The 21,586-nt window shown below is 37.4% G+C and overlaps 1 protein-coding gene and 1 pseudogene across 8 annotated transcripts in view; one reads left to right on the top strand and one right to left on the bottom strand.

Moving 5' to 3' along the window:
- MEIS2 (Meis homeobox 2) overlaps positions 1-21,586 on the top strand; it is a 223,865-nt gene that overhangs the window by 130,026 nt on the left and 72,253 nt on the right. The gene's annotated exons all lie outside the window — the stretch shown is intronic.
- Positions 16,598-16,674, bottom strand: LOC139185528 (U4 spliceosomal RNA; annotated as a pseudogene).

Raw genomic sequence — 21,586 nt, 5'->3', positions numbered from 1 at the left:
TTTTTATTTTTTAGCAATAGAAACTAAGATGGGAGAGCGTATTCTGCCACTTTCAACCCCAATTATGTGAAAATCCCCCTTTATGGAGAATGTAAAGTCTCCTAAGTATTTGTATTAAGAGTAATGCATGTTGCTTAGGCTGTTAAAGAAATATTGATTTCTGACCCTTAACTGGAATACTTAGCTTTCATTTCTCTTCTTTTTACATAAATTGTGTATATTGTATTCCCCTCAGGGAGAAGTTAAAAGCATTTTGTGTTATAGAGGTTTTGTTCTAAGATCTTATTGCTTTTGAGATGAATAAATGGCAGTCTTGCTATCACTGGAACAGACCTATTTTTTTCCTATGTAACAAGGCATACAAGTACTACAGGGCTGAATTTGGCCCCAGAACTTCTCCAGTTCCAAGCCAGTTTCTTACGGCCAAATTTAGCTTCCAGCTTTCAGCCGATGAGAAGCTTTGGCATATAGACAATCTAATTTTTGTTCAGCAAAAAATCTCCTTGGATGCTTTAAATATAATTTTAAAATTTGTATTACCAGGTGACGCTTACGCATTTCTTAGGGATTGACTGCAAATGCTTGCTCAGAAAACAACATACCTTAGGGGCACTTTATGCCAGCCTTTGAGGTATTAGAATGAAATGGGTTGGCATCAAAATGTTTCAATATGCTATAGGAAATGAAATATAGCCAAACAGGTTTTTATATTCTGACTATTCCTTTTTCCTTTTTTCCATTAGTAGCCAGAGGCAAGTAAATCAACTTTACATCCCCTCCCTATTTTATTTTTAACTACTTCCTAGGAAGTTTCAGGGTTTTTTCTCTTTTTTGCTTATTCTTTGGATAGAACATAAAATGGGAAAATTGCTTTTAAATGTTTCTCGTCTATTTATCTGTTGATGTGTTGTTACCTTAAACACATTTAATATTACTAATTAATTTAATTACACATGCTATAGTTGCATTAACACATATTCTGTTATCTGTTTTAATGTGACGCCATGCACTCCCACAGCCACCTTAACTTAAAGCTTTAATTGCTTTCCCCCAAGCCTCCGCTCATGTTTGATTTATCTGATTTCTTTGTATAAAGATTCTCTAGTTTACGATGTGTACACAAGTCATTAAATTGGTGTTGATGTTTATGCAGTGAACTTGCCAAATGGTTACAGCAGACATCCCTTTATGAATTTATGATGGGGCAATAAAGACGAGTGTCAGGAGCCCCTTGTCTGGGTGAGGAATCACTTTCCCTGTGTCGCACTGGGGACACCAGTGTGGACATGTGCTCTCATAGGAAAGGGCAATGTTGAAATCCAGATGTGGCAAATGGGGAGCATTGCTAATTTACTGCAGTGAGGGAGAGAGAGCGTGTGTGTGAGAGAGAGACAGAGAGAGAGGAAAGGGAAAGAGAAGGGGGGGGATGTATTTAAATGCTTTCACTTTGAAACAAAACTATATTACATTCAAGGGTTTCAGCCAGGAGCCTATTCTTTGTAAACCTGACTGGGTACATATACAGGTTATTATAGAGTCTGTGTCAGTAGTCTAAAATTTATCTGCTATGACAAGTGAAAGAAATATTTGGAGAAGAGGGCTGTGTATGGTTTCCTTTTATCTATACATTTTTGTTTGTAAAAAAGACAAATACTCTCAAGTATTACATCATGAGAAGCTGTAGTTTACACTTTTTCATTATGAAGAGATCTTCAAAGTCTATAGGTACGAGTTTAATTTTCTAATTCTTGTGCAGACACAAGACTTCCTGAAAGCGCAACCATGCTAATTTTAAAACAGCAATACAGATGTTGCTATTATTTATAGGTGTTATAGTAGTGCTTCTTCATGTTCTAGTATGTACTGACTTGATTACCTTTGCAGTTTTTACTTCTCATTAATATTTGAAATTAGAAGTCAGATAAGTAATTCTTAATTTTCAATATGTACCACAGAAGATTTATCTCAAAGTATTACTTATTTCAGACTATGCTGTATGTGTAACTTTGTCTGCACATAAATGCCACTGCAAATAACCAAAGAACTAAGATAAAATGGAAGAACTCAGAAACATAGGAAAAGCAAGCCAGATAAGGGGAAAAAAAAAAAAAAAACACTTTCATTTTTGAAGAAAAGGATGGACGATCAGGGAGGTGGAGAGAAGGAAGGAAGGAAGGTGTTCCAGATGGTTCTGAAATGTGTGCAGCACAGGAGAAGATTCTCAAATGTCATGTGGTTTTCTGAAGAGACAAAAACAGGACTTCACTGTTGATGACAGAGAAGATAAGCTGGAAGTGAGATAGTGAAATTCATTTTTATCTACATTTCCTCCCAATTCTCACCCTTTGTGGAAGTTCTTTCTTTTCCTACTGAGAAAATTCAGATAATTAAATGCAGTTAAGAGTGCAGACTAAGAGAAGAAATACAACAATGTCTAATTAGCAAGGTTGTGCTGATGAGGGGCTAAATTACATGCTACCCCTTACAAATTAGAATGACAGAAATATCATAGAATATTCTTGAACCGCCTCTAGCAAAAACTTAAAAGTAGAAGAGGAAGTTCAGGCCAGTTTACATTTCAGGATGAGAAAACAGGGTAAAAAGGACTGGTTTTGATCTGTGGCGGTCATCTATTCAGCGGATACATTTTTACTGGGATCTTTTACTATAGTGTTCCGAATTACGCATGTGCAGGATAAAGAGACGTGTGAAATATGGTTTCTTTCATTGAAGACCTCACTCTCTTGTTGAGAAGTCAACCCCACCCGCTCCCCCATCCCCGCCCCAGGATCTGTAACACAAGGTTGTACAAGACCTCAAGTACAAGTACTTGAGGAATATAAATGAAGTGTGACTCAGATATCAGCTGATTCCTTTGACCACACAAGTGAGTCTGTTTTAAATCTATACAAACGTGATGTCAAATTCAGCTGCTTCATCAGCTTCCTCAAGAATCCCAACCATATAAGGATTTTTTTCAATTCTCTAGCTTTACTGAAGATTTGTAGTGTCATGGGGAGGTGTCACATCACACACCACACATGCCCCTTGAAAAATACTCGTTCTACTCATCTCATCCCCAGGTATTCCCTTTTAACCTTACTCATTTCTCCATCTCTTCTACTAGGCAACTCTCAACACAGCTTGTCAGCCCTTTATTCAACTGAGTAGCTCGCAGCTTTGACAAGAAACTTGGCTGCCACTAGACTCTAGGCTTGGAAAATTCGTTTTGACCTCCATTTCCCAGCTTATCAAAGCTTATCAAAGATCCTTTTCACTAGAGCTGCTGATTATTCCTGCAAAGCAATTATTTGCCAGCATCTAAAAAAAAATGTATTCATATTAGTTTTTTTTGGAAAAGAGAGCAAGAATCACTTCAAAGTGGTGATCAAAGATCTTAAAGAATGGCATATCAATCAGAATAGGCTATGTTATGCTGCTTTGACAAATATCACCAAAATCTCAGTGGCTTAGCATAATGAGGATTTATCTCTTGGTCACACAGACTCAGCCATGCATTCATTCTACTGTCGGAAGCAACTGTCCTCCACATGCAAGTTTAGCATATACGGTCCTTGCATCTTGTGGCACCTCCGTCTCAACAAGTACCCCCATGACTGCAGCAGCAAGAGAGAGGGCCTGGGAAGTTCACATCTGCAAGTGAATTCATCAGCTCCAAAATAGCACAGGTCCCCTCAATCACAGTCCTCTGTCTAGAACTAGTCATATGGTCCTGCCCAATTCCTGGGAAAGAGAGACGCAGAGGGACTGGGAAACATAGGCTTCTGTGTGTATAAAATGGGAAGAAAGCCCAAAATAATGGTGGACATTTGAAATATCTACAATATGGGAAGATTTTGATGGCAATGATATAGGAATAAAGTGAACAAAGAAGCCAGTGTGATTTGGTTAGGGCTTTACATGTGTGTTATAGAGTAATGGGATATAAGTTTGGAAAAATGGGATGAGGCCAGATTGTGAAAGGCCTTTCACTACAGGCCAGAAGTCTGTTTTATTGGTGACATGGAGCCATGCAAGTTTTGGGAGGAGTATGAATGACTCATGCTGTATATTGTGGGGGTGCTGGTGGTGATTTGTATTGAACTGTAGTCAGAGACTTGAAAACCAGTGAAAGATTTTCTTCTAAATCAGCTCAGTATGAAGTAGCACTCAATTTCTGCTGTTTCTGGGGAAACACAACGGACTCTGTACTAACTTATCTCCCACTACACATCTCAGGTGAAGATTCGTTTTGCACCTGCTCTCACCTTATTCTGCTTTCTTGGTGGCTCAGATGGTAAAAAAAAAATATTCACCTGCAATGCAGGAGACCCAGGTTCAATCCCTGGGTCAGAAAGATCCCCAGGAGAAGGAAATGGCAACCCACTTAAGTATTCTTGCATGGGAAATTCCGTGGACAGAGGAGCCTGATGGGCTACAATCCATGGGGTCGTGAGAGTCGGACACAACTTAGTGACTAAACCATCACCATCACTTTATTCACAATTAAAGAACCCATCACTTTTAAGACCAGTTACCAGGCAAGGTATAAAAAAACCCCACACATCTGAGAAAACATTCGTGTTTGGAAACCCCCGTGAGGTCCACAAGCATTTTCTTTTATTATTGGAGTATACTTGCTTTACAATGTTGTGTTAGTCTCTGCTGTATAATGAAGTGAATCTACTATATGCTTACCTGAATCCCCTCCCTCGTGAGCCTCCTGCCACCACCACCAGCCCCATCCCACCCATCTAGGTCAGCACAGAGCCCTGAGCTGTGTTCTCTGCGCTATATAGCACATTCCCATGAGCTGTCTGTTTTATACCTGGTAGTATAAATATGTCAGTTCCAATCTCCCAGTTAATTCCACCCTCTTCTTCCCCCACTTTGTCCACATGTCTGTTCTCTGTGTCTGTATCACTATTCCTACCCTAGAAATAGGTTCATCTGTGCAATTTTTCTAGATTCCATATATATGCATTAATACGTGATATTTGTTTTCCTCTGTCTGACTTACTTCACTCAGTATGACAGACTCTTGGTCCATCTACATCTCTAGAAATGACCAAATTTCATTCCTTTTTATGACTGAATAATATTCCATTGTATATACGTGCCACATCTTCTTTATGCATTCATCTGTCATTGGACTTTTAAAATGTGTTAAGGTACCAGAGGTTAGGAATCAGCTATGTTAAGATGACAGGACTGATGTGGAAACTGCCAGTGACCTGGCAGAGCAATGGAAAACATGAGGGATTCTGATTGGTGACTCTTTACTCAATATGAATACATAAATAGCTATAGTTTGTTATGTGTTTGATTATTATGTGCCAGACAGCATCTTAGCACTCTGTTCCTTTAAGATGACCTGCAGCACCTGGAGTGAACGACACCAGCTGCTTTTCCAGCCCTGTCCTTGCACTTCGCCCCTCTCTGTGCTGTAGGACACAGGCCTCCTGCTCCTCCCACTGCGTTCTAGCTGGCGCTGACCTTCTCTGCTTAGATGTCACCTTCTCAAAATGCTCTCCCTGACCACCCTATATAAGAGATCAATTCCCCTGTTCACTTTCTATCTTGGTGTAGAAATAACCTCAATGAAGTTTATTTTTTCATAAAACTTATCACCTTCAGGCAAATGCTATATTTTTGGTTTAATGCCTGTGTCCCCTCTCAGAATGTAAGTTTCATGGGGGTCAGGGATTTGTCTCTTTTGTTACTGTATTCCCAGTAGCTGTAACAGTTCCTGGCACTCAAAACTGTTTGTTCAATTAACAAGTGACTTATTTAAGCTTCATGAGACCCCTCTGAGGTAGGCACCATTAATTTTTGTATTTTATGAGTGGTGAACCTGAGTCCTAGCGTGGTTTGGTAGCATTTTCAAAGTTTCCCAGTTCCTAATCCATGAAGCCAAGATTAAACACCAGAACCATCTGATTACACAGTTTGTATATTTTGCCACAGTACACCAATGATAATTCTATACTCAGATCATGGTAATGGAAAGTTAGCATGAAAATTATTCTTTAAGAATCCAAACATTTCGTGAATATATTTGAATCATTCATCTGATATTAATATATAATTATCGAAAACATGATAAATATTTCTATATGCATGAGAAAGTAAACTGACCCCCACCCCCACACCCAAAAAACAGTGTCTTGTGGAGCTAATAGAGGGTGATCTTGAAGAGCAAATTTGCTCACATGGGCCAAATGCTTCCTCCTGCAGAGTGGGCTGCCTCCCAAAGAATTAGCCTCTCTCAAAATGAATTATTAACCCCAGCGTCCTGGCCAAATTCCCACTTGGATAGTCTAGGAACTGTTCAAAACTTGGAATCTATTGAAATTAGCCTGGCTTGATTGCAGTCTCTGCATTAATTGTGATATAATAGAGTTTCTCCAGAGATTTGTGCATATATTATTCTAATCTGTATAGACTGGCTTTGTCTCTTAAATTTTTTTAGTTTCTTCTTCCCCTCATGAGATATGGCCTGGATTTCTTTATAAGTTTTTCTTTTTTAAAAATTTCACTGCATGAGTAACTGTAAGCTCCTTTTTCCTTGCACTTGCCAAGCCTTTTTTCACTTGAACGATTAGTCTCTTGGTCATTATCGCAGCGTGTTGCAGACATTAGCCACAAGAAGCTTCCAGATCCCCAGCTCACTTACTCAAGTGCAAGTGTAGCCTGGGTAGGAGCAAAGTTCATTCAGTGAAATTTTCCTAATTGTCTCTTTCAAATCCCTACTCTTCAAGGATCTTATGTTCTAGTTCTAGGAGTCATATATCCATTTTTAAGTTTAAAATAGCACCCATTTTTAAGTTTAAAATAACTGGCCTAGTGGTGTAATCATCCTAAATTATGGCTATTTGTTTCTTCAGACAATTTTGTTAAATGATTTAGACCATTTATTTGTCTTGGTCATAAGTAAACTCTATAATGTCACCTAGATTCTAGAGAGGTAGAGAGGTATGAGTTTAATTAAACTACAGAATCTTTTTGCTTATGTCAAATTGAAACAAATACCTTAGAAATGCATTGTGTTGCATGGTTTTGATGGTAACTGTAGAGTTCATATAATTAATTAAATCTTGCCAGCATCACGTGATTCTTTCTTTCTCTAAGTTGGTCTTTCTTGCCTCGAGTTGGTATAATCAAGTCTTCAATGTAATAGATTATGTTATAATGGGTACTTCAGCAGTGTTTTCATACTGTCAGCTTTCTCTCTAATCTATGTAGAGAGTAAGAATGAAGATTTTGTTGAAAGGCAAAAATTATTCATAGGAAATAGTTGGCCTCATAGATTTTCAGCATAGGGAAAGACATTGAGAACACAAGGTTTAAGTCCCTGCATTTCATTCTGTCCGGATCACAGACAAATGGTAACTCGCTTCTGCTTCCTGCATTCCATTCTTTACCTTTACCAAGTGCAAGGAGACAATGGGTGTGCGCCATGTGCACTTAGAACTTCAGCAGCTAATATTAGAAAAATGCTTTGAAAATGACAGATGGGAAGAGCTATAAATGCAATCGCTAATGGATTTATGCACCCTCTCTCTCTCTATTCCAATCTATTTCTACCAGTATTTTCCAAAAAATTTCCCAGGGCTCCACCTGAAGTGTGACCTGATGGCACCATAGCACATGTGTTTCCTGAGTTGGCTGAGTGTTTCCAAAACGTATCTACACTTTAAATTCAAATGTTTACCCACTAGGGTTTAAATCATGGAAAGTGTTACTGCCTTAGTGTGACAGCCATATACTTCAGCCTAGACTATTGTTACAAGTGCTGTGGGGCTTTCTACAGGTTTTTCCCCCTTTATCTTAGTCAATATGGGCCTAGAAATGTATCATTCCTTTTTGGAAAAAAAAAAATCAGATTTTCAGTAGTGTAAATAAATTGACAGAGTCTGCTTTTAAATCTGTAACATGCAGAAACTTCCATCCCCTTGCCATGTGCCTCCTCCCAGCTAGGTGGTTCTAACTATGAATGTGACAAGGTAAAAAGCCTAAACACTTATATTTCTCCTGCTTCCCACGTGCGCTTGAAATGAGACACTTCATACTTCAGTCTCAGGTCAAGCCCGGAAACATATTCCTTTATTTACTCACTTAACCAAATATTTATTGAGCTTGTACCGGTCTCGCAAGCACTTTTCTAGAAGCTGGATATACAGCTGTGAAAAAAACACAGATGAAAACCCAAGCACTCATTAATAAGTCCATCAGAATGTTTAATTTGGCATTTCCTGTAAACATCTGAACTTGTTCATAAAGAAATATAGAAGAGCATTAGTCCACTGAGGGAATTAATTGCTTTGTAAGAACATTATCTTATGAAAGAACTCAATTTAGCAAATAGCAGGGTCCTGAAATAATTCAACTTATAATATTTATACTTACTATGAATTGTATTCCCAAATGTCCAAGGAGTTAAAAGAAAGGAATATCTCCAGAGAGTTATTCTAAGTTCAATAACATCATTAGCATTTCAGTCACTTAAAAGGATGAATGTGTTTAGGAGCTTGAGGAAGAGAAAAGAGAGCATATCCAGTCAAGTGTGAAAATACCCACCTCAATTTCTAACAGTTCCTCCATTCCTCCAGACACCAGGATTCTTAAATTTCTAGTCCGTGCTGTTATTGTTGTTTAGTCACTAAGTCTTGTCTGACTCTCTGCAACCCCATGGACTGTAGCCCACCAGGCTTCTCTGTCCATGGGTCTTCCCAGTCAAGAATACTGGAGTAGGTTGCCATATCCTTGTCCAGGGGATCTTCTTGACCTAAGGTTCAATCCTGTGTCTCCTGCATTGGCAAGCAGATTCTTTACCACTAAGCCACCAGGGAAGTCTTCTAGCGTAAGACCTGGCATCTATCCATCAATGTTTTCAATGTTTGTAGAATTGTACAAACATCGCTATGATAAATAATGCACACAGTATTCATTCCTTATAAGAGGATATTCCTGAGTGAGTTAGTACTCAGTTGTGTCCAGTTCTTTGCGGACCCATGGACTGCAGCCTGCCAGGCTTCTCTGCCCATGGAATTTTCCAGCCAAGAATACTGGAGTGGGTTGTCATTTCCTACTCCAGGGTATCTTCCCAACCCAGAGACTGAATCTGAGTCTCTTGAGTCTCCTGCATTGACAACAGATTCTGTACTGCTGGTGCCACCTGAGAAGTCCAGTGTGTCCCTAGGCCATTTAAAAATGGGCTGATTAGGTTAGAAAAGATGAAAAAGTAGGGGTTAATACATTTCTTTCTGAATTTCCTTTTGAATTTCTTCCCCTTCTGTATTTCCTTCACTGAACACAATTTTAAATGTTCTAACATCTGAATTGAAAAAGTCTTTTCTTTAGTTTCCAGCAGGTTAGAAACATTGGTACTAAATGGATGCTGATTTGTAAGTGGGTCTGTGCAAAGGAGAGTTTGTCAGTCTACTTTCTTTCAATATCCAGATCAAATCCAAGAAATGATCTTATATAAGGGGTCAGAGTCATGAGTTGATGGTAATTTTTGTTCACATTTGTTAATTCTTTGAGATAATTTTTGACTCCTCCTATTACCTCTTGCTAAAAATGACTCTTATCTTGCTTAAGAAAATGTGCTTATTTAGATAAAAGCATAATCAATACTTTCATAGAATATACATGGAATAATACCTTGGATTTTACTTCATGATTTTCCACTAGAATCTAAAGGCCATTTGTGGTTTATTTCTCACCATGTGGCAATCCTTAAGTGTTTTGCTAACTTCTTAGAGAACTAAACCCACTCAGCTTATGTTGCATAAGGTTATATTCCCTATTACTCAAATAAGAGTATTTAAATTATTTAAATATTTAAATAATGCATATGATTCAATCAGTAACACCTGAATATTCATGGTGTTGAATACTTCAAAATACCTTGTTTAAAATGAAAAACTTTATTATTCCCTTATGGTCAATTGATCAACTCACCTTACTCTGAAATATCAATGCTTTTTGTATTATGGTAGAATACGGGTCAAATTTGAGTTCATCTGCTAAAAATAAAACACATGAGGACTTCCTCGGCAGTCCAGTGCACTTCCAAAGCAGGGGATGAGAGTTCAATCCTTGATATGGGACTAAGATCCTACATGGTGTATGGTGTGGTCAAAGGGGAAAAAAAAACCTTGCCATGCATGTATCAGAAATATCAGAGGGCACTGTCCATCATGAACAAAAGTCACAAGTAATATGCAAATGAACAGGCACTGACAATCAGAATGGCTTCCCAGGTGGCTCAGTGGTAAGGAAATTGCCTGCTACTGCAGGAGACGTGGGTTCAATTTCTGGATCAGGAAGATCTGCTGAAGAAGGCAATGACAACCCACTCCATGGGATTTCCCACTTCTTGCCTGGGAAATCCCATGGATAGAGCAGCCTGATGGGCTACAGTCCACAGGGTTGCAAAAGAGTTAGATGCAACTTAGAGACTAAGCAACAAACAAACAACAGCAATCAGAATGGATGCTCAACTAATTAGAGCAGATGCTCGCCATAGTGCTTCATACCACTTGAATTCAGCTACATTAAAGATCTGTCCTTTTAACATTCAGTTTTTGTAGAGACAACCCCTTTCAGGACTTCTTAAATCCTTGTAAGAAATACTTTTGTGCAAAAATAAAATTCTTTTTTCTAAGAATGTAAAAATATACTATCAATTTCTAATATACAAAGCAGAAGGAATAAGAAGTAGCTATTGTTTTCTATAAATCTTATCACTTAATGGATTGGAAAAATATGGCCAGTGCAGTAATTTTAAATATTCATATTTTTAATATGTCCCCTATTATTCTTCTTTCCTTTATCCAAGTTGATAAGCAGATGCAAATACTTTCTGCCAAGGTCAGCTTAGCTACCCAAGTTAAGAAGAGCTTTTTCTTACTATTTTCTGGTTTGCTATGCAAATTAGAAAGAAAATAGCCACACGCTAATATTTAAGTATACTCTAAATATATTCTAGCATATACCCTTATTATTTTACATGAAACTTTTAATTTCTGTTTCTGTATATTAGTCCATACATTTTAAATTTATTTTGATGTATTTAGCATAGCATTTAATTATCATGGTGAAAGGTTAAATGCTTAAAAAAAATTAAAAAGATTAAATACTATCAAATGGTTTGTTATTTCAATATTTGATCACTTTTACCTTGAATGAGTAAATGTTTAGTCAAAAGATATTCAGAGTCATAGATATATTTTTAAGTGCATATATTTTTTCATTTTCTTTGCTTACAACATGGATTAGTTTATGATCTTATATACATAATTACCAGAAGATACATAGTCATCAGTTCAGTTCAGTTCAGTCACTCAGTCATGTCCGACTCTTTGTGACCCCATGAATTGCAGCACGCCAGGCCTCCCTGTCCATCACCAACTCCCAGAGTTCACTCAAACTCATGTCCATCAAGTCGGTGGTGCCATCTAGCCATCTCATCTTCTGTTGTCCCCTTCTCCTCCTGCCCCCAATCCCTCCCAGCATCGGGGTCTTTTCCAATGAGTCAACTCTTCGCATGAGGTGGCCTATACATGGTCATCAGTTCAGTTAATTCAGTTGCTCAGTCATGTCCAACTCTTTGTGACCCCATGAATCACAGCACGCCAGGCCTCCCTGTCCATCACCAACTCCCAGAGTTCACTCAGACTCACATCCATCGAGTCAGTAATGCTGTCCAGCCATCTCATCCTCTGTCGTCCCCTTCTCCTCCTGCCCCCAATCCCTCCCAGCATCAGAGTCTTCTCCAATGAGTCAACTCTTCGCATGAGGTGGCCAAAGTACTGGAGTTTCAGCTTCAGCATCGTTCCTTCCAAAGAACTCCCAGGGCTGATCTCCTTCAGAATGGACTGGTTGGATCTCCTTGCAGTCCAAGGGACTCTCAAGAGTCTTCTCCAACACCACAGTTCAAAAGCATCAATTCTTCGGCGCTCAGCCTTCTTCACAGTCCAACTTTCACATCCATACATGACCACTGGAAAAACCATAGCCTTGACTAGATGGACCTTTGTTGGCAAAATAATAGTCAAAGGTATGTTCAAAAGACATTTTGAAGTAGACATTCATCTACTTACAGATGAATTCATTTGCTCTAAATACAAATTAGAAACTCACAAACTGGTGTTTTTTTCATCTCCTTAGAAACACCCTTTATGTTGAGTATCTGCGTGTTCTACAGCTTGAGTAGAATGGTTAATGGGGCCATTATATGCACATTGGGCTGCTTGTGCTCAGTCGTGTCCGACTCTTTGTGACTCCATAGACTGTAGCCTGTCAGACTCCTCTGTCCATGGAACTTTCCAGGGAGGAATACTGCAGTGGGGTGCCATTTTCTTCTCCAAGGATCTTCCCGACCTCGGGATCAAACCCGAGTGTCCTGTGTATCTTACACTGGCAGGTGGGTCCATTATCATAGATACATGTGGTGGTACCTTGTTCTGTCTCCATCTTGCTGTAGTTAGCTTTCACTAAACAGACTGCGCTTAAAAAGGGAAGGAAAAACAAATTGATAAGATAAAACTGTGGGGAATTCCAAAATAAATACTGCTAACTGACCTTTTTTGATGGCTCAGTTAGGCATGTTTTTGTTATGGTACCAATTGATTTCTTTATTTACTAGTATGGTGCATAACTAAGGTAAACAATTGGGTAATATCTTTGGCTTATATTTTTGTAATTCCTAGACAGACCGATAATGGTCTTTCTCCCATAGTTTTAAAAGTCAGATAAATTCCAAAACATTTGGAGAACATGGAGCTATAATTTTTTAAAAGACAAGTTTTTCTTTTAACTCACTTCTCTTTTTAAAGAGTGTATCTCTAAGTAAATAATTGTATCCCATGCTCATTTACATGCAAAAAAAAAGCTCTGTGTATATTAGAAAAAGAAGCCGATGAGAAACCTCTCAACCAATTTCCTAATGCTAGTGTTTAAAACCTTATAATTTTTATCTTGGTGAACTGTAAAATCAAAGAATTACCTCTCATTAAGGAGTTCTATTTCATCATAGCCACTCTGATTAATACCTCTGTAAGATTGTACAAGAAATGCTCAGTCACTACTAAAGTTTTCTTTTTAACCACCCCACTGTGCATCACAAGAAGTCATCAGTTTATAGCTACTTCCTTCTTATGACTTTTTAGCTTATCATTAACCCCATTCTCTTATCCTGTACTCTGAGATGAGCAAAGAAGATAATATCCACAACATTTCCATTGCTTACTCTAGAGATAATAACCTTTTTGAAAAAGAGATAACCCTTGGTTTCTTTAAACAATTTCTTCCTCTTTAAATCCATGTTAGCTTTCTCTTGTCAAGTAAGACTTTCAGTGCATTGTAAAGTAAATCAGACAAAATTATTTATAGCATGGTCCATGCAAATGAAATTGGACTAAATATACTGGAATTGTTTATTATTCCTTGTAAATTTGCTCCATAATTCTTTAATATTTACCCTACAATTTTTTATCCAGACTTTTTTCACGTTACTAAAGAAATCTAATGGATTTTAAAAAGTATTTTTATTTTTATATATGTATTTATTTGGCGCCAGTTCTTAGTTGCAACAAGTGAACTCTTAGTTGCAGCATGTGGAATTTAGTTCCCTGACCAGGGATCAAACCCAGGGCCCTTGCATTGGGAGCGTGGAGTCTTAGCCACTAAACCACCAGAGAAGTCCCAAGTTAAGAGCTAAGCTAACTTTTTTTTCTAATTCAGTCTCATATGCCACTGTGTCTGGGCCTGTTCAGTAGGATTGTTGTCATAAGATTAGTTACAAGTATCTAAGTGGTCTAGATATATATATCTTTAAAGCAACTCCTTAGCCTTTTTAACAAGAAGAAATTAAATGTTAGTGAAAAGTCCTATGTACTTATTTCTTTTCCATAGTTCCTTAGTGGCACCATCTGAATTTGCCAATTTCTACTTAGTACTCTATGTTATGAAGTTATACTTTTGTTTTAAATAAGAGCTGATTTTTCACTATTTCACTGTTTGACGTGAGTGAGTGGTTGGTGTTATCTGCCTTGTTGAGTGTCTCCTTCCTTAAATCTCCCTTCTCATTTGCTATCTAGCTTTCAACTCAACCAACTTCCTTTTCTCTTTTTTCAAAATAGTATTTTTAGGATGCAAAAAATTCACTTGTTTGCATTCTAAAATTTGATTAATTCTACATGCACGTATTGATACCATGGCATGCTAAGCAGTGAACTAGATTCTGGAAATAAAGTATGGATAGTCAGTCCCTGCTTTCAAGGAGCACAGAGTGCAATAGGAGAAACTGACAAATAAGTAAATATTTACAATGCAGTGTGGCTAATGAAGAAAAATAGGATTACATGGGAATATATGGGATACAAGAATTAAGTAATTTACAGGGTAAAATCTGGCTACTGGTATTCATGATTCCTAGGTAGAAATAAGATGTTCTGTAAGAAATGTTCTTTGGGGTTATATAAGTATGAAATTTGTTCTCTCTGAGGAAGTCAGGGACATCTTTTAAAAAGGAGGAGGCCAACCAAGTTTAGGGCAAGCCACTTCACTGCAGCCTGAGTTTCATTAGACATAAACTGAGAAAGTTTGTATTAAATGATTTCTGACTTCTACTCCTAAAACTCTGAGTCTGTAAGTTTTGTTTTTGCAGTTCACTGAAAAATCTAAATACCCAAAGCCTGTTTTGAAATCTATTTCAACAAATGATCCATAAAATAAATAAGCACGAAATTCAATTTTTTGGAAAAGTGGTCTGGCTGTAGAACTGAGTAGCCCCATAAAATATTAATTTGGTCGTAGTGTGGAAATGTGAAATGACTGTTAAATGAGTCAGGGCCTTATTTGTGGCCTTTGGCTCATTTGGTAAGATTACCCATTAGCCATGTAGGCAGCATAACACGCATGGTCAAGCAGCTCATGGGAGCATCCTAACAAATGTTAAATAAAAATTATCTTTCTCTAGCCTTAGGAATATATTGCTGTTATTTTCAAAATAAGACTGCTCAGCTTTAAAATCTCAGTCAATAGGAAAATAATTATATTCGTTGCACTTAAAATCCTGACTACTATCTGCAAATGTTTTCTAATGTGTTTTTATAATATGTTTTTATGTTTTTTTGGAAGTTTAGAAGTGGAATGAGTGTAGATGGTTTCTGACCATCATCTAATTTCATTGCTTCTGCCCATATGAACTCCCTTTGTATCACTGCAATACATGTATATGTAACATTTCCCTTTGCAGATGCAAAAAAGTGTTTCTCCTTAGTCCTAAGACACTTTTTTCCTTTGTCCTTAACTTTGGTTTCATGAAAAATTCCTTCTCCATTCTTTTATTTTACCTATATCTTGATGATAATACATTTAAAATCTCTGTATGATAATCCATCAGGCTCATTCAGTATTCCTTTAGCTTATCTACAAAAGAGCATGTGCTTTTCTCTTTGCTCGTTTTAATGAGGCCTTCCTACTGTGGCTCTAAATATCAACCAAACATGTTAATCTCTTAGGATCTGGCTATTATTAAAATCTCTCAAACCTTTTCTGAATTTTAAAAGATGTGATTATTATAATTTAATCTGTTTACTTCCACATGAACTCAAGTGGAAATGAATCTCCTGAAATAGCCACATTTTCTTCCTCTCAAATATACATCTGAGATTAAAAAAAAAAACACACACAGCTAACATTTAAATCTGGAATCTGGGTTTCTATGACACCAAACATCTGGATGAAAAGGGAAAAATTCAGTAGATGTTTTCAAATATCCAAATATTGTGTCGGTAAAACAGTTAAATGACTGAATCTTACCATTTTTATCTGAATTTTTATGTATCATATATATGGCACCGTCAGTCCTTTCTAATAGAAAAGTGTCAGTTTCAGAAATAATGCATTCACAAATATGTACGTATTGACTACCTATTCTGTAGGAAATATTCTAAGTGCTATAGAGAGTTCAAGGTTAAAGGCTTAAACCTTGTCCTCAAATGATTTGCAGTCCAGTGAGGGCTATAACACAAGAACACATATATACATAAAAGATAATGTGGATGAGAGGAGAGAAAGCACTGTGGAATTTTGGGGGAAGGTGACTACTCAAGGCTAGGGAAGACTTTCCAGGGGACCTAGTGTTTGGACTGACCTTGATGGACAGGCCAGAATCATGGAAATGGAAGGGAATGTTGTAATCACACAACATTTGAAATACACTCTCCTTTAGCATCTTGGAATTTTACTTAAATCCAATAATTCTAAATTAGCCAGATGATTGTAACAACTTTTGTGGCATTTTTCATTATCAAAGCCTTAGTTCTCTGTATGGTTTTTGTGTCTAAATGTGTTTCTTGGGTATTTTGATGAATTTATATTTGTTTCCCTTAAGAGTTTCAATTTTCCACAAAGAAACGTACTGAAATTTACTCTCTGTATGGTCATTATAAAAATTCTACATTGTACTTTGCTTTTCAAATTAGAAAAAAAGATATAAATTTTTCACAGTTCCATATACATTGCATGTTTAAACCTCTGTCTTCCAAGTTAGGTGATTTTTTTAATCTATTAGGATCACAACACTGATCAACTTTTTAATTAGCAATAATCACACCTTGGATAAACTTCATTGGTACAATACTCCCAGTGCACAAAGCTGATCAACTTTTTAGAAAATCCCAAATCCTCAAGATTTTTGCCTTGTTCGATCAGAGTCTAGATCGAGGTCAAAGCAAAATGGTTCACCTCTTCTTCTCCCCCCAACCCTGCCTTCGCTCTTTTGCCTCATCATCATTCTTCTCTTTAAAAGAAAAAATAAACAATCATTTTTAGCTAGAGGGAGATAGGGAGTAAACTGAGAAAATTTCTGATAATCTAAAATGTGCCACATGTATAAACTGGCTCAAGTAGCTGAAAGGTAAAGGGTGGCTGGATTTAGATAAAGCTGGATCCAAGGGCAGAAATGTGCATGAATCTATTCTTCATAGCTTCTGGCTCTGCTTTTGTCTGTGCGCTCTTCATCCTCCATCAGCCTGTCTCCATTTGGTGGCAACAATGGCCTGATGGCAACTCGACACAGATTCTACTGACTTAGTAACCCCAGTGACAAAAGAACACCTTTGACAGACAGTCCTAACTGACTCCCATTAAGCTCAACTTGGCTTCCATCTTCAAAGCAGCCAGGATGACTAGTTATGTTGATTGGCTAAGCCTGGGTCCGTGAGCCACCCCCAAGCACATCTCTGAAGGAAAATCAAGGCGCTTTTATCAAGAGAAAGGGGGAAAGTTACTTCAGTGAAAAACTTTAATGTTAGAGTGGGAAAGCCCTCCGCTAAATGTCAGGAGAACAGGTGGTTATCCCAGCGTTTCCTGTTTCTGTGGCCAGGAGTGTGCCTCTTGGTTTCCTTATCTACATAAGTTAGGTTGCAGGACAGGGTTCTGTTTAAAGACCTTTTTGCCTCAATATTTTGTGGTTATGATCTCAAGAACTAGGATAAGGATAAGATACCCAGAAAATGCAGATTTACAAATAGTAACACAAAGCAAGAGATACATCACGTCTCATGTAGAAGTGGTTCTGGTAGAAATTTGACCTTAGCTTTGTAGTGGAAGAGCAAAGGCTTTTTACTGCATCCTGAGGTAGTGATAAGAAGCTCAGATAACTTGAGAGGAGAGGAGAAGAGTGTGTATGTGTATAAGAGAGAGAGAGTCAGTGAGGTTCAGAATTAACCATCAGAGACTTTATTATTATAACCTCCATAGATATTTCATAAGGCATGTACATTTGCCATTACAGAGACTCAGTCCCAGTCTTGTTCAAGGTGGCAGAACTACTGACAAAGCTTAAATAAGAACTTATATCTTTTTTTTTTTTTCACTCTTTCTAGTGAAAGAGACATTGAGCCAGAGTTGGGAGTTAGGGGAGAAATACAAAAGTTTAGAAAATCTAAGGCTTTACTCTCAGAAAGTTGTACCTAGTCAAAGTGTATAAATAAGACGTGACAAGGAAGGGCTAAAAGCTATAAGTGCTAAGTAAATCACTATATGAACCTAGCAGAAAGCAGATTACATCCAGCTATGAGGATGTGATGGTTTTTAAATATCTTGCTTCTGGTTTCATCTTGAGATTTCATTTTGTTATACGTTCTAATCATGACATCAGAATTTCTGTTTACTTAAGATAAATTAAATTAATGGTCATTGAATAAGTTTGATATTCCACAAAAAGGCATTTATTTATTCAGGAGTTAGATCTTTAGCACCAACTTGTATCAGTTCAGTAAGCCTGGTCCTAGAGCAATAAGTGATATATACCTGTATACCCAATGCAGTTTCATTGTCCCCATTAGAGAAATTGCTTAGAGGGTTTCATCTATGAGCATCATCATTAAACTCAAGGTGACCTGAATTAACTCTATAAAAGAGGTTGTATTTTGGTCGGGGTGGGGGTGGGGTGAGCGGCAAGAGGGGTAAGAATTGAGGAAAAGGAAGTGGTAATCATAAGACCAGTTTCCAAGTTTTTGCTCAAACTAAGAACCTGCCCAACAAATTATTTGATCATTTGTCTCCATGGCTGTATTACAGCCATTATGGAAGAAACCTGACAAACTGCACATTGTTCCTTAAAGAACTTATCTAGTAAACTTTATAGACCAGTGAGTCAAACTCATAGGATAGGAAAGTAACCTTAATGATTGATTCTTGACATGCCCTTCTTTTAAAAAATCCAATGAATAACAAAAGAGAATATCTAACTGTATAAAAAGTTGAATTAGCATGTTTTTGAAAAAAAGAAAAATGGAGTATAGGGGCTTCCCTGGTGGCTCAGTGGTAAAGAATCCACCTGCCAATGCAAGAGACATGGGTGCGATCCCTGGTCTGGGAAGACTCCACGTGCCACAGAATAACTGAGCCTGGGTGCCACAAGTATTGAGCCTGTGCTCTAGGGCCCGGGAAGCACAGCTACTGAAGCCCAAGCACTCTCGAGCTCGTGCTCTGCAGTAGGAGAAGCCACCACAGTGAGAAGTCTGTGTACTGCAACAATGAGTAATCCCCACTTATCACACCTAGAGAAAGCCTGCCCAGCAACGAAGAACCAGCACAGCCAGAAATAAATAAATAAATAGAATAAAGTTTTCTAAAATGGAGTGTATAAGTTAATTACAATAAATTGCCATTTTTTAATTAATATTTGATTTTAAAAAATTGTTTCCAGCAGTATACATGCAGACGATATAGGACTATATAAACAGAAAGTAAAAGTCTGCACCCCAGGCCCTACACAACATAAACCGTTATTCAGTGTGTATTTTTACAGATGTTTTTCTTATATGACAAGCATTGATGTGTGTATTTAATTAATGTATTTATTTAGCTATTTATCTATTTTACAAAAGTTGAAGATACACGTTCTACGGTTTCCTTTTTTCACTCTGCTGTATGTGGGGGAAACATTTTTGTGAGAACTTCGTGTTTTATTTAACTCTGATCCATTTGATAATTAATTTATTGTGTACTTTTAATTCATAAGATGGTTAAAAATATCACTTGAAGTTTTCTAAAACATTAGTACAAATCCTTTCAACATGGAATAAAGATTGTGATAAATTTGAACAAAATTTTGTTCCAGTTTGGACAAAAATGGACAAGGATTAACCACAAAAGAATATTATTAAGTGATTTCACCCAAGAACTGTTTCAGTGATAAATTTATATTGTAGATCTATTTGCATGTACTTGATCAACCAGGTTAACCCCAAAAAGGAGGTGGAAAAAAAAGTCTAAGGTCAGTATCTGGGATACAGATACATCTCACATTCGAATGAGTCTTTAGAAAAAAGGCAATTTAAAAAAATTTCTATCTACATTGAGTCATAAGCCATACGTGTCTTATTAGCTTTTTGAACAGTTGTCAGCTGATATTCAAAATAAGAGAATCTTTGTGAGTCACTTGTATTCAACAGTGGCTTTAAAATTATTTGGGGATGTGAAAAACTTTGACCTATGCTGGTTCTTTCTTGATGAAGGGAATCATCATCATTGCTATTATGTTACAATGTGTGTTCTTATGAGTAAGTTGAGCCACCTCTGGGCCACTGGACCAGTGTGGGTTGGCCCCCATCAGTGAGCAGACTAAACTATAGCCTTATTCCAAGAATATGGAAACTGACAACAAATTATTGCTTGTGGTCTACTTCCAGTTTCAAGTGCAAACATACCAAAGTTTATTTTAAATTTGAGCCGGTCAGACATTTAGCAATACACATCAAAGAAGAAGTGAAGGCTTCCCATGTTTATTATTTCAATATGATGTCTGTTCTAATAAAGTAGAAGAATGCATATGACAGACCATGTAGTAGAAATTCTCTAGTTCCACAGTTTGGCTTTAAATATATACATATATTTGTAAATTAATCCAAAACACATTGCCATGGTTCCAATTCCTCTGAAAGCTGATTGTTTTCCGTCCCTTTTTTAATTTTAGAAATACAGTGGCCGACTGCCAGAACACTTTCAGATAAACAGTCCACTCCATGTATAAAAGGGGCATAGAATCACGAATGTTCAAAACCACAGAATGTTATTTAAATAAGTTAAAGTTATTATGGTCTTCCCATTAATTAAAGAAAAAAAAAGCCATCTGTGCAAGGTGAATTTTCGTAAGGTCCCAATTTTTTTTAATAATTGTGGACAGAATTTGCAACTGCTTTCATAGTGAAAGTACAGTTCAGGGATTCCCAAGATATAATGCACTATTTATGTAATTCTGTGGTCATTGACTAAATTTCTAATAAAACACTGGGAAGAATTCTTATTATTCCATCTGAATGTGCAGTCCTGCTTGAAGGAACTGACTGTAACTAACTTTACCTTTCTATTTTTCTACCACCTTAACATCCTAAATCTTTATTTCATCTGAACCTTCTCTGTGCATGTGCACATGTATGTGTGTGTCTCTGCCTCTGCTTCTTTCACACACACACACACACACACACACACACACACACACGCATTACAGCCCACATTTTGTCAGAACTGTCTTTGACAAAAACATCGCAATGGTGAGCAAGACTGAACACACACACCAAAAGAGAAAAAAGAAAACACAGCATGAAGAAACAGCACACTGGACAGCATTACCAATGCAGATCTATACATCCTTGTGATGAGGCCGTGTTTTCATTTTTATTTGCAGAATTGATTTCCATTGGGTAAATAACCTATAAACCTAGTAGGCTTTCAAAATCTTAGAGGAATAAAAAGTCAGAGGGTGCTTCTCCCTTGAGTTTGGCAGGAAAATACCACGACAAGAAGGATTTGGGGATCTTTTTGGTCATTTTCCCTCCAACCAGTGTTGTCAGTCAATTAAAATTTGTACCCTAGGTCTTTACCAGTTTGAAGCCACTCCCGGCATCTGTGATGAGCAGTCCTTCTTGTTTGTGCAGCCATTCATTATCTCCATTACCAAAAGGAGAATAGAGGACAATTACATTGTTTGGACGAATCAGAGTGTTAGGAGGAGTATCTGTCATGGTGGCAGAGTGCAGCACCTGACAGGCAACGATTGATG

Source organism: Bos indicus, chromosome 10 (assembly GCF_029378745.1).
Source record: "Bos indicus isolate NIAB-ARS_2022 breed Sahiwal x Tharparkar chromosome 10, NIAB-ARS_B.indTharparkar_mat_pri_1.0, whole genome shotgun sequence".
Taxonomy (NCBI): Eukaryota; Metazoa; Chordata; class Mammalia; order Artiodactyla; family Bovidae; genus Bos; species Bos indicus.
Note: the sequence above shows the minus strand (reverse complement) of the source record. Positions and strands in the feature narration are given on the sequence as shown.